This window comes from Haliotis rubra, unplaced genomic scaffold, assembly GCF_003918875.1.
Source record: "Haliotis rubra isolate DU_JTF1 unplaced genomic scaffold, ASM391887v1 Scf1340, whole genome shotgun sequence".
Classification (NCBI taxonomy): domain Eukaryota; kingdom Metazoa; phylum Mollusca; class Gastropoda; order Lepetellida; family Haliotidae; genus Haliotis; species Haliotis rubra.
Window position 1 is genome coordinate 65,746 of NW_025765271.1, and position 12,489 is coordinate 78,234.

At 39.1% G+C, this 12,489-nt stretch overlaps 1 pseudogene; it reads right to left on the bottom strand.

Annotated features, from left to right (window-relative positions):
* Positions 1–596: 596 nt before the first annotated feature.
* On the bottom strand, positions 597–679 carry LOC124267865 (annotated as a pseudogene).
* Positions 680–12,489: the final 11,810 nt, after the last annotated feature.

Consider the following 12,489-nt stretch of genomic DNA (forward strand, 5'->3'; position numbering starts at 1 on the left):
TTTAAATGTTTTCATTGAACAAAAATGAGTTTCAGTGCTCAATGCGCTCTTTTGAGAAAAGGATCGGTTTTGTTCAATTTGAATTATAAACAATTAGCCAGTATTGAGCCCATTCTTCGTTCAATTTAACTCGTTTAACTCAGCTAACCACGTTTTATATCCATAGCAAATGTTAATGGAATTGAACTGAAGTTGGAAAATGTGAAATATCGTGCAACTAAAACATTCAGCACACGTACATTTAGAATAAATACATTTATCATCCAAAACTGTGTTCCACAGGAGATATCGCTTGTGTGAGATCATATGATATCTCCTAGGAGATATCGCTTTGACAGTAGATTTTGTACAATGCCCTGACAAAGCTATGGCGTCATCAACTTGCACTGCAAGGCTAATGGTAGTACAGTGTTGAGATATGTACATTTTTCATTAACACGTCACAATTTAATTCTGGACTCACAAAAGTCCAGAAACTCTCCGCACTGTGGGCACTTTCTGACAAGGGATTTGACCAAATTAAACATGCAGTTGTTATGAATATATGCCAAGGATGAACATTTTTTTGTCGAAAACTTTCAATTTAAACTCGCTCGCCCATGGTGGTTTCGTAGACTGTCAGTTTTACCTGAAGTCATGGCGATGCATACTATAGAAATGATCCCTAAAAGTATGACACGTTTGAATATTTGCTACTACCACCAAGATCTGCACCCGAGGCGGCTCCACTCAGACTCGCGCCCCAAGCTCTGGACGCTCACCTCGGCGACCCATGGGCGAACAGTGGCCCATGGGCGAGAATGTTTAATTTCGATCAGAATTAATGTTTTGGAGGTTGTGAATGAATGAGTGTATGTTTATAAGCATCATGGCACAAATTTCAACTCATTTTTACTTAATTCGACTAACTTAGAACGATATTTAAAAATCTCGCCCATGGTCGAAAAATATGTTGGCCCATGAGCGAGAATATTTACTGATATCAATCATATCAACACTCATTGATAAAGGTAAACTTTATCAAATCGTATTGATATCATTGATATCAGTAGACACTTGGATGAGATTCTCTATATAAACCACGAGACAAATTTATTTTTTTCTAACTAGGAATACAACCTCAGAGTATTTGGCGTAAGCCATAAAACTTAACATCGTGAAATGAATCAGACACTCTTATCTCTTGAATTACACCTTTGTTGTATAACGTTTGCTTTTCTTGTTGACCACCTCATATTATTTTCACTACTACTTTGAATTTAACATCTAGTCGGATCAATTTGTCGGATAATTGAAATTATATATTCTCAAAGGTTGACGATTTTATATCTTACCTGTTTTTCATTAAAAAAATAATGAAAGGTATGTTTTTCATCAGTTGTAGCAATTCCAGCATCATCTCAGCTGGGGACACCAGAAAAGGTTCCGAACATTAGACTCATATGGGGAGTCGAACCCGGGACTTACAGCCACAAGGACACCCCACTTCCCACTGTTATTCAATGTCAACTAATCACAAAAGCAATTACAGCAATTCATGATTTCAATGAACGTCATATGACTTTGGCTCAGAAGTTGTTACATCAAGGTTAAAGCAGTCAACGCCTCAGTAAAAGACTTTGCATTAGATATGGGGAGGACAATTTCAAATAAGATGTATCATTATCTCGTATACACATGCTTATTATATAGTCGGAATTGTAAATCGACTTTTCTTTAAACAAAACTTTCGTATGGATGTAGAACGGGTTTTATCGCTATTACATGTTCGACAGCTAATAGAAGCATTACAGTGTGTCCTTGTGATACTGTTTTATACTGATCTGACCCAATCACAAATTCGATCCAGATAAATCGTAAATTTGATCGAGTGAAAATATAAGTTGTTACAACGGTACTACAGGTAGTTCTTACAACCAATTCTTTGTGATTAAACCATTTTGATACATACAATTCACTACAAGTGTAAACGGCGCTTAAATTGTATGTACGGATTTGTAACAAGCAGCTATCGGTGGTCCGGCTTCAAGATAAAGGTTTCGGATAAACGGGGTTTTACTTTACTAAAACTAATTTCTACACATGTTACGACAAACCGTGACAAACAAGGCGAATTCAAACGCACTCCCATCCTCTGAGAAAGTGGAAATTTGTTGAGGCCACCCACGCCCGTCATTCCAGTGGTGTACAAAGATTCTCCACGGGATTCAATTTAATGAATACTGAATGAACACAAAACAAAATTTGAATTGTCACCTGTCAATTTACTTTTGAGTATTATCTCAGGGATATAAGTTTGAGAACAATAGTGTAACTGTGTATGTCAAGCTCGTTCTTGCTTTACCTAACCCCGTACCTATACTGGAATGTATAAAGCCTGTGTTGTCCCATAAAAGCCATGTTGACGTTCGATGTGAACGATAAACATGTAAAAACATCACCTTGCCGCACTGACTAAAAAACGTCTATAGAAGTACACTTTAACTAAGGTAAAAAGGAGGTATTTTGGATTGCAACATATATGATACAGATATACAGAACTGTCACAGATTTCATATTTGTAAAGAAACAAAGGTATGAAAAAGGAACCTTCTTGTCTTGCTGAAAATGTTAGATTTTTAAGTTACAGTAAAACTGGTATTGTGGAAGTTATGGTCAACATGTAGACTGTTATTGTGTTATAGTTAATGTTCAACGCATGACTGTGACACACGGGTGGAATAACATCAGCATGTTAATGAATCTAAATGAATATTTTGAATTCGTTTATATAAACCTGATTATTGATGTCCGATGTAATTCAAATTTTGACTTATTCTATACGGTTTGGTTTTCTTTCTTGTTACCAGTTGCCATGCTTACGTATACCACCACTAGGTCCGGATGTGTGCACCCTTTCGCCAACACCTTGTATTAGTGAGTGAGTGAGTTTAGTTTTACGCCGCACTCAGCAATATTCCAGCTATATCGCGGCGGTCTGTAAATAATCGAGTCTGGACCAGACAATCCAGTGATCAACAGCATGAGCATCGATCTGCGCAATTGAGAACCAATTGTCAACCAAGCCAGCGAGCGTGACCACCCGATCCCGTTAGTCGCCTTAGCGACAAGCATGTACCTTGTATTACCGGTATTTGACAGTGATAAATGGACACATTATTGTGATATAGTCGGAATCGTACAATGGAATCTGCGTATGGTGGATAGTTCTTGCTTGTGCTTAATGAAATCGTTGAATTTCTTATATTTGTTGATGATCAGAACACCGGTAGTGGGTAAATAGTCCAGGAAAGACAAGTAAGTGGTTAATATTATGAGCACTGTTAAGTACAATGATGCACCATCAGCCAGGCCCGTAAAGCCTGACCACCAGATTTGTTATGATTTTGGAAGGAAGATAATAGCGACAAAAACCTATTTCACACAAATGAGAAATCTCCTCTGAAAGCAGTGTTGATTGGACCATTCCGACTATATCATGAGCAAGTCATGAATTACTATCAAGTACTGATGATATTATGCAAAAGGTGCGCGTATGCTGTGCTACTGGTGGCATCCTTCATTACCAAATGCAATGGCTAGTCAACTGTGAATAAACACGAGTACGATTTTATCGTTTGTATATTCCTGCATATTCTGGGAAGACCAACCAGCGTTGCTAAGGTTTCAAAATATCATTGATAAACTATACAGTGAGAATAATACTGGTCACATATTTTATGAATGCGTTTGCATGTTTACCCGGCGAATACATGTTAATAAACTATACAGTGAGAAGGGCATAATTACTGGTCACATTTCGGTTGTCAATTGTGCGTGACAATGGGTTTACAATTGTCAGCGTCACGGTACAGGTGCGAATATGTCACGTTATTTGAGCTTTATGCACTCGTGTACATTGTAGGCTGTGAGACCACCCACCAGAGAGCCGACAGGTTTATTAATGAAATCGCTCTAGCTCGGACGCTGGCTGACAGAAATATTAGTGGTCACCGAAAACATAAATCACGAGGGTCACTGGAGCAAGGAATTTACTCTGTGACTTGACCTGCGTGAAAAATGATCGCTAGGTGACAAATTACTTGAGGTAATAATCCGACCTGGGTGTATTATAGTAATGGAAAGTGAGTTCAAATATGGCTTGTTCATCACTATATTTCAATGCCTGGTTCCAGATCCCCCTGTCCTGATTCGTCTCCGTCTATGTTTCGGTCCAATGTTTCTTTGGGTCCGACACGCGCAGCGGGTTGTGGGCTGGGAAGGAAGGGAGACGTGGGAGTAAGACTGACTGACTGACTGAGTTTGGTTTTACGCCGCTTTTAGCAATATTCCAGCAACATCACGGCGGGGAACACCAGAAATGGGCTTCACACATTGTGCCCATGTGGGGATTCGAACCCGGGTCTTCGGCGTCACGAGCCAACGCTTTAACCATTAGGCTACCCCACCGCCCCGTGGGAGTAAGAAGGTGAAGCGAGATGGGTTATTGTACGGAGCCAGAATGTCCTTTCAGCAACTGCAAAACCGGCATTTTCGTAAATTGAAGCTAAATCTGTCCGTCCGTCCGTCTGTTGTCGAAAACATCACTGCCGCCACCTCTTCTGACTAAGCCTCCAGCTGATGCTACTTGGTATTTCTGGGCAGTTGCCGCTATGGATCTAGATGGCGCTACCAGTCACTTACTGCTAAGCGTCCAATTCATGCTGCTAGATTTGTTTGTTTGTTTGTTCGATTGCTGTTTAACAATTGCAATATTCCAGCTATATGGCGTCGGTCGGTAAATAATCGATTCTGGACCAGACAGTCAGTGTTCAACAGCATGAGCATAGATCTGCGCAGTTTGGGATACTAACAGGTGTCAACCAACTCAGCGAGCTTGTTAGTCGCCGCTGATGGCCGCCGCTAGGGTTGTGAAGATCAATTCTAATCCAGATCTTCATGGGTAATGCAGCTAGGTACTTGCAACTCGGTATCAAGCTGATAATAGATATGAGCTTCTGTGTATCCAGATGATGCTACAAGGTAAATGCTACCTCGTGCCCTCTACATACAGGTTAAAATGAATGAATGAATGAATGAATGAGTGAATGAATGAATGGATGAATGAATGAATGAATGAATAAGTGAATGGATGAGTGAGTGAGTGAGTGAGTGAGTGAGTGAATGAATGAATGAATGAATGGATAAATGAAAAGGTGAATGAATGAATGAATGAATGAATGAGTGGGTGAGTGAGTGAGGAGTGAGTGAATGAATGAATGAATGAATGAATGAATGTCATTCCGTACAAGTAACCTTCAGTTATCTGTTGGCAGCAACACAACACCACACAACAAACATTCCCTTACAACTTCCCATCACTGGAACACACACGATGTACATATGATACTTGGGCATTACAGTGAAATCAAATATACTTGATATAAACTTTAATTCACGAATACATTTGCAATCTCAACATACAAAATCAGTGCCCACACATACAACTGTATCACTGGCAAACCAATCACAACCAAACGCCACATAGGAATGGTAATATTATGTATGCTTCTGAAGAAGCACATGGCGAGGTTTCACCTTGAAGACGTAGAACCAGCATAGCGGTCAGCGTACACAGACGCCACGACATCCATCAAACGTTTTTTATGGCGTTTTTATCACGATCGAATTTTATTTCCAATCTTTATTGTAAACACAGGGATTTATTTGCAATATATCACTTATGTATAAGATAAACAAAGTCATGTGTACTAAACTTCTCACACTAATATGCCTGCTATTTTTGTTGACGGTGTGGGTGATGGCCATGTGGGTGATGGCCATGTGGGTGATGGCCATGTGGTTGAACAGTTGACTTGTCACAGGTCCGATTCCTGGCATCGGTACAACGTCTGAAGCTCATTATTGATGAATTTCATGTCTCCTGCCGTCACTTGGCTTTAATATTTCTTAAAGAGCCATGAAACTATACTCGCTGGTTCGTTCTAAACCTAGGTGATGATGCATTCGTGTTTTAGAACGCTGGGTACTGGGTTCGGTTTTTCAAATGGGTTTAATGTGTGAAAATCCGATAGGTTATTCCAACTCACTCTCTCCGGATACTTAATATCAAATTACGTGCGTTCGTGCATGCATGTATGCATGTATGCATGTATGTATGTATGTATGTATGTATGTATGTATGTATGTATGTATGTATGTATGTATGTATGTATGTATGTATGTATGTATGTATGTATGTATGTATGTATGTATGTATGTATGTATGTATGTATGTATGTATTCGTGTGTGTATGATAATCTCGAGTCGTATTACTTCTATAATTACTGCCTCTGAATTGATCTTCTCCCACAAAAAATAAATTTTCAAACTTAATTAAATTTGTATAAATAGGCACTGCAATCGAATTGACATTACTTGTTTATGTGGAATTATGGAATTCGCCGATATACATGTGTCTTTAGAAAATATTACAATGAAACCTGTCTCAACCTGGGTTTTTTATGTTTTTGCATGGATATCAAACTGTGAATCGTGTTAACTGGGCCCAATGTCGGGACGAATCACCTGCCAGGAGAGCAACGAGTTCCATTCAGCATCCATCGATCTTTGAAAGAGGTCACCTTCATGAGTAGCCCGATAAACAAAGATACCAACAGAGGGCGTTGGTTTCAAAATATGAATGCCGAATACCTTAAGACATTACTGATGCGCCGTGAGACATCCCGTACCGAAATTGTCTGTAAATATTAGAATATTCACCGCATGCTGGGAATGCTTTCCGCCAATGGTTTTGGATTCGGTGCCATTTGTATATAAGGAAGGATTCCTTGCCATATCATTGCAGCTTCTGGTCACAGTCCTGAAGAGGTAAGGTTTTTACTCCATTTGAGAAAAGGCTTAAAAGATTAATTTGTCAGATTCAAAATACTTTTTAACGAATTTTAATTTATCCTTTATTTCTTGTTAGAACTGTTCGTCTCTAATTTATAAGTATTTTACTTAATTTAAGACAGGGCTTAATATATTAAATTAATGTGTTAAAGAGTCAAAGTACTTTTAACGAATTTCAATTTATCCTATTTTTTTTCGTATTAAAGCGCTTCGTCTCTCACAAGTCAGTATCTACTTTTCTAGAGTTTGATAACTGGTTGAGGTCTAAATTTTGTCAGAATTTGTGTGCGTATTTGACGTTTTAGGGCATCATTCTTTTATTTCTGAGTTTCTCATCTCCCGAACGACAAAACTGGACGACGATCCGATAATAAAAATAACATTTTGCATTTCCACCAACTCTGGAATGAAGGCTGCAGTTAGAGGCCAAATGTAAATTCAAACGAAATCTAAGCGCTAGGTATTAAGATTTTTTTTCATACATTTCAATTATTTATACACTATGATGAAAGAATGAAAATCGACCAACCCAGCAGTAGATCACGGTTGCTACGTGAAACACATTACATATGCTGTCCTAGTAATCGAAACACACGTTTAATTGTCAGCTTTACGAATTTGTTATGTCATTTTAAAGTTTGTTTATTTTGGTTTTGAACTTGTTTGAAATGTTTGCATGTTAAGATATGCAGTTTTTCAGACAGTAACATTTTATTTCAGATAGCGTCATGAGGAATCTTCACATTGTGGTACTGATAGCTTCACTTGATTTTGGTAAGTTATATTTATACATTACAAAGTGTGGCCAAAGTTGTGGTTATTGATGATGACCTCGTCACTGTTATGAATTGTTTAATTTGTTTTTTAAAAACCCAACAGCATTTAAATCATGTTTCCCGTGCATTATTGCTTAACCAACAATTATACACACCTGCTTAAGATATATTGAAACAATGTGAATTTGCATAGAATAGTATAGTGTTGATAAATTTCCCAAAAAGGGATTTATCACTGAAGGGACTCTCTTACAGTGTAAAAAGCACATTGAAATTATTTAGGTTTATGATTATATTACGCAATGTTAAGTGCAAATTGTACTTGAGATATTCTTTGCTTCTAATTACACTAGATATGCATTTATTGAATATGTGTTCATCTTCTTGTCAATATGTTTTCAATTTGTTGCTTGACGGCGCTGTCACTTATATTCCTGCTATATAATAGTGATATGTAAATATTCAGTGGTTGATAGTGTGAGCACCGCCTCAAGCTATTGATCACCTCTTACGACAGGCATATTCATACAGGCTACTATTTGGGCGAGGGCGGGAGGTACCCTAGTAATTAAAGCGTCCTTTTGTCACGCCGAAGACCCGGGTTCGATTCCCCACATGGGTACAATGTGTGAAGCCCATTTCTGGTATCCCCCGCCGTGACATTGCTGGAATATTGCTAAAAGCGGCATAAAACGATACTCACTCACTATTTGGAGGTATTTGTTTCTGGAATCTACCCGGTAATTCTACATTTCTTCATTATGATAACAAGTCATTGTGTAGATATATGTGATCGGTGAGCAATATTAATGATGCAACCTGTATGTTCCTTTTCACGGACACCGGGTGTCATTGCTGACTTTAACTGTCCATTAATATATTTTTTTAAATCCACAATAATCCGTTTCGATGGAAAACATAACTGGTATTGATGTTATATGCATGCTAGTAAGAACGAAGGGGATATTCTATTGTGTAGTGATATTATTTGGGAAGCAAGATGTATGACCGTATAGCCTACGGGATTTAGAAAACGATTATTCCGTTCACAATGTATTATGAATTTCGCGTGAACATGGTCTGCGTAAAATTCATAATTTCACCTTAAAACGTGTCAGTGTGTTGCTGTCCATTTCAGTGATAAAACCAGACTCTGATATTGCTTAAAACCAAATTAAATGTTTGGGAATGCATCATTTGTCACGTCATGAACGGTTGCATACAACTGACATGCTGGAAGTTTTCCGGAATAAGACAGAGTATTATGGTGCGAGCTGTCAGCGTTTCACAGTCAGTATTTGGTACATTACAAATGCGATGTCGACAAATAATGTTGATGGTAAACGTCAATCTGGTCGACAAAAGGCGACAATTGATGCAGAAGATCGTTTCATCATAACTAAACCGTGGTCAGAGTGCCTTTAATACTGGAGATGAGTTTCACAGAGCTACAGCTGTTAGAGTGGACATATGAGTTTGGCTACTATACACACATAGATGGAACCTGTATGCCCGACATCAACGTGGTATTCCACGATTGGTGGATCGTCACATTAGTGTATCGTTGGTGTCAAGGACGGCTTTGAGTAATCGTTGTTGGGCATAAATCATTGTTTACTTTGGATTTCTTAGTCACAACCATGGTTTCTCTCCACCTCGCATAAATCACTCACGCTCAGACCAGGTGGTGTAAATGGAATGAGCGGTTTCATGCCGTTGGGGGCTAACTGCCCCCCGGACAACTGCCCCCTATCCATTGTGCCCCCCGTCCATTGTGCCCCCCGGACAACTGCCCCCCATCATAACAAAAACACAAACTAAACGTAATAGTTTTAAATTTCTTCATATATTTAATGTTTATGGCACTATATAATACAACACCACATATCAATCTTCAGATTCACTTAGAACACATTTCTCACTTTAGCCACTTCTCCTTCTCTCAAGTCAGGTGCATGTGTGTGATCATGTAGACAACCAACTACTTCCCCGTCTTTAACTTTAGCCTTACACTGCGTCTTCTCTTCACACATTTATAAGAGTTAACTCCACCTTGCAACTCTTTCTGGTGAAACATACAAGAATCCCTCTAACTTATCCTTCCCTCTCTGATTTGGAATCCACTCCATGGTTGTGAAATGACTGACAGGACACAGTTTCCTAGATAGCCAGCTTATTAGGGGTCTAGAACAAATGCCACCCGGACAAAAACCACCCGGACAAATGCCACCCGGACGAAAGCCACCCGGAATGGAATAAGTGGAATCCAAGTTTGACAGCTTGGTCTGCCATTTCGTTGCCATGGACTCCGATATGTGACGGGACCGAGAAAAAATGTATTTGATTATTTTTATTTGGGTGTTATAGTATTCTTCTGTATATGTTATTTACATACAATCGTTAAAATTAATCCTCCTTGCTTACATCTTATCATTACATCTACTCTTAATGCTACTCCGACAGGCTAAGTAGTTTTGTTAACCAAAGGATTTATTCTATTTATCTCCCCATGTGCTTAGTTAGCCTTATTTTCAAAACAATGCTATTATAACAGGCTTCTCACCAAATTCAAGGTCAAACCATTTCTAAATCATATTTTACATCTATTTACGTTAACATTTTTGAAAAGTCAACATTACTATGAAATCAAAATTTTACATCAAAATCAACTTTTTTAGCAAAGTGAATATTTTTTTAAGAAACCAAATTATTCATCGAAGTCTACATAACTTTACATCAAAATCAACATTTTTTCAAAGTGAATATTTTTTTATAAGAAACCAAATTATTCATCGAAGTCTACATAATTTTACAACAAAATCAACATTAATGTCAAGAAGGGTGGTGATTGTCCTCTCAGTAATGGTAAAATAACTGGGTGGCTTTTGTCCTAAGTGGCATTTGTCCTAGGTGGCATTTGTCCTAGGTGGCATTTGTCCGGGTGGCTTTTGTCCAGGTGGTTTTTGTCCGGGTGGCATTTGTCCAGGTGGTTTTTGTCCGGGTGGCTTTTGTCGTGCTCCCCTTTGTACTTAAGGCACTGTTTGTTGATATACTGTAATTAAGTTGTTATCCTAATTAAGTTGTTATCTTAATCACAACTCAACACATTGTTGTGTTAATGGATTTAATTTAAGATTGATTTTAATAAAAACAATCCTATCAAGATGGGGGAGGTGTGTGTGTGTGTGTGGGGGCACTTTTACTTTTCATGGGGGCACTTCTCCTAGGGGGCAGTTGTCCGGTGGGCACGGTGGACGGGGGCCAGATAGCCAGAGGGCAGTTGTCGGGGGGCACTTGTCCGGGGGGCAGTTAGCCTGATACCATGCCGTTGGTGTTAGTGCTACCATGACATCATCCTGGAGACACACGTGGTGTCATATGCGCTGGTCATATGGACCTGGTTTGGTGTTTCAGGATGACTACGAAAAGCACACAGTATTCGTATAATTACTGAGTACCTCAAACAGGAAAACATAACCACCTTACCATGGCCACACTCTGTCCAGACATGTCACTCATCGAACACGTCTGGGATATGTTTGGACTCCATCAAGCCATCGACCTTTCTCAACAAACTTGGCGCTGTCTTGCAGCAAGAAAGGGATGTAATGAGTCAAATGGACACTATGCGTATGCCTCGTCGAATCCGTGATTGTACCTTTAAGTCTTTGTTCAGTATTGGAGGCCTCGTGGCCCAGATTACAAACTGTTGAAATACAAATTTCTGTGTGGAATGCTTACTGCTTACAAGTTATTTCTGATAAGTACAATGGTAATACATGTAGAAATAGTTATATTGTACAAGAAATGATAATTCGGTTTATATAACACATGAAATCATGTTACTGCAAAATATGGGATTGTGTTTACAATCGAGGAGGATTCATGCAATATCACCAAATATATGGTTGTTGTCTTACGCCGCACTCAGCAAGGTTCCAGCTATATGGCGGCACTCTGTAAATAATCGAGTCTGGGCCAGACAATCCAGTGATCAACAACATGAGCATCGATATACGCAATTTGGAACCGATGACATGTGTTAACCAAGTCAGCGAGCCTGACCACACGATCCCGTTAGTAGCTTCCTACGACAAGCATGGGTTACTGAAGACCAATTCCAGGCCTACCAAGAAAACTTTCCCACTGTGCAGAATAACGCAGAAAAGCCTACATTACTTGTGGAAATAGCAACATAAACATAATACCTCGCTACTGAAACAGTGAAAACGGCAACGAAAGACTAGAAACTGCATTATTTTTATATCAGCGAACTTTAATCTCTACTGCGCATGCGCATTACGATCCGCGCTTCTTTCCAATTTCAGGGGCGGTGGTGTAGTCTAGTGGTTAAAGCGTTGGCTCGTCGCTCCGAAGACGTGTCCCCACATGGGTACAATGTGTGAAGCCCATTTTTGTTGCCCCCCGCCGTGATGTTGCTGGAATATTGCTAAAAGCGGCGTAAAACCAAACTCAGTCAGTCAGTCTTTCCAATTTCCGAGCAGCCGTGAATCGCCTCGCGTAGAAAAAGTATTAAATGTGTCGAAATAATTGCTCTCAATCATTTCATACGAATAGAAAGTAAACTAACCAAGTGTGCACACAAGTACCATGATGATAAATGCAAAATAACACAACAGAAATAGTTCAAAAGGGAATGTAACTTTTGTCCAAGCTGGAAAATGTCATAAGGTCGAGACTTCCTCTTCCATGTGCGCATGCGCAAAATCGAAGTTTCAGGCTCTTCGATTTTTGATGCAGTTTTAGCGATTTAAAGTTGCCGTTTTTACTGTTTCTGTAGCGAGGTATTATGTTTAT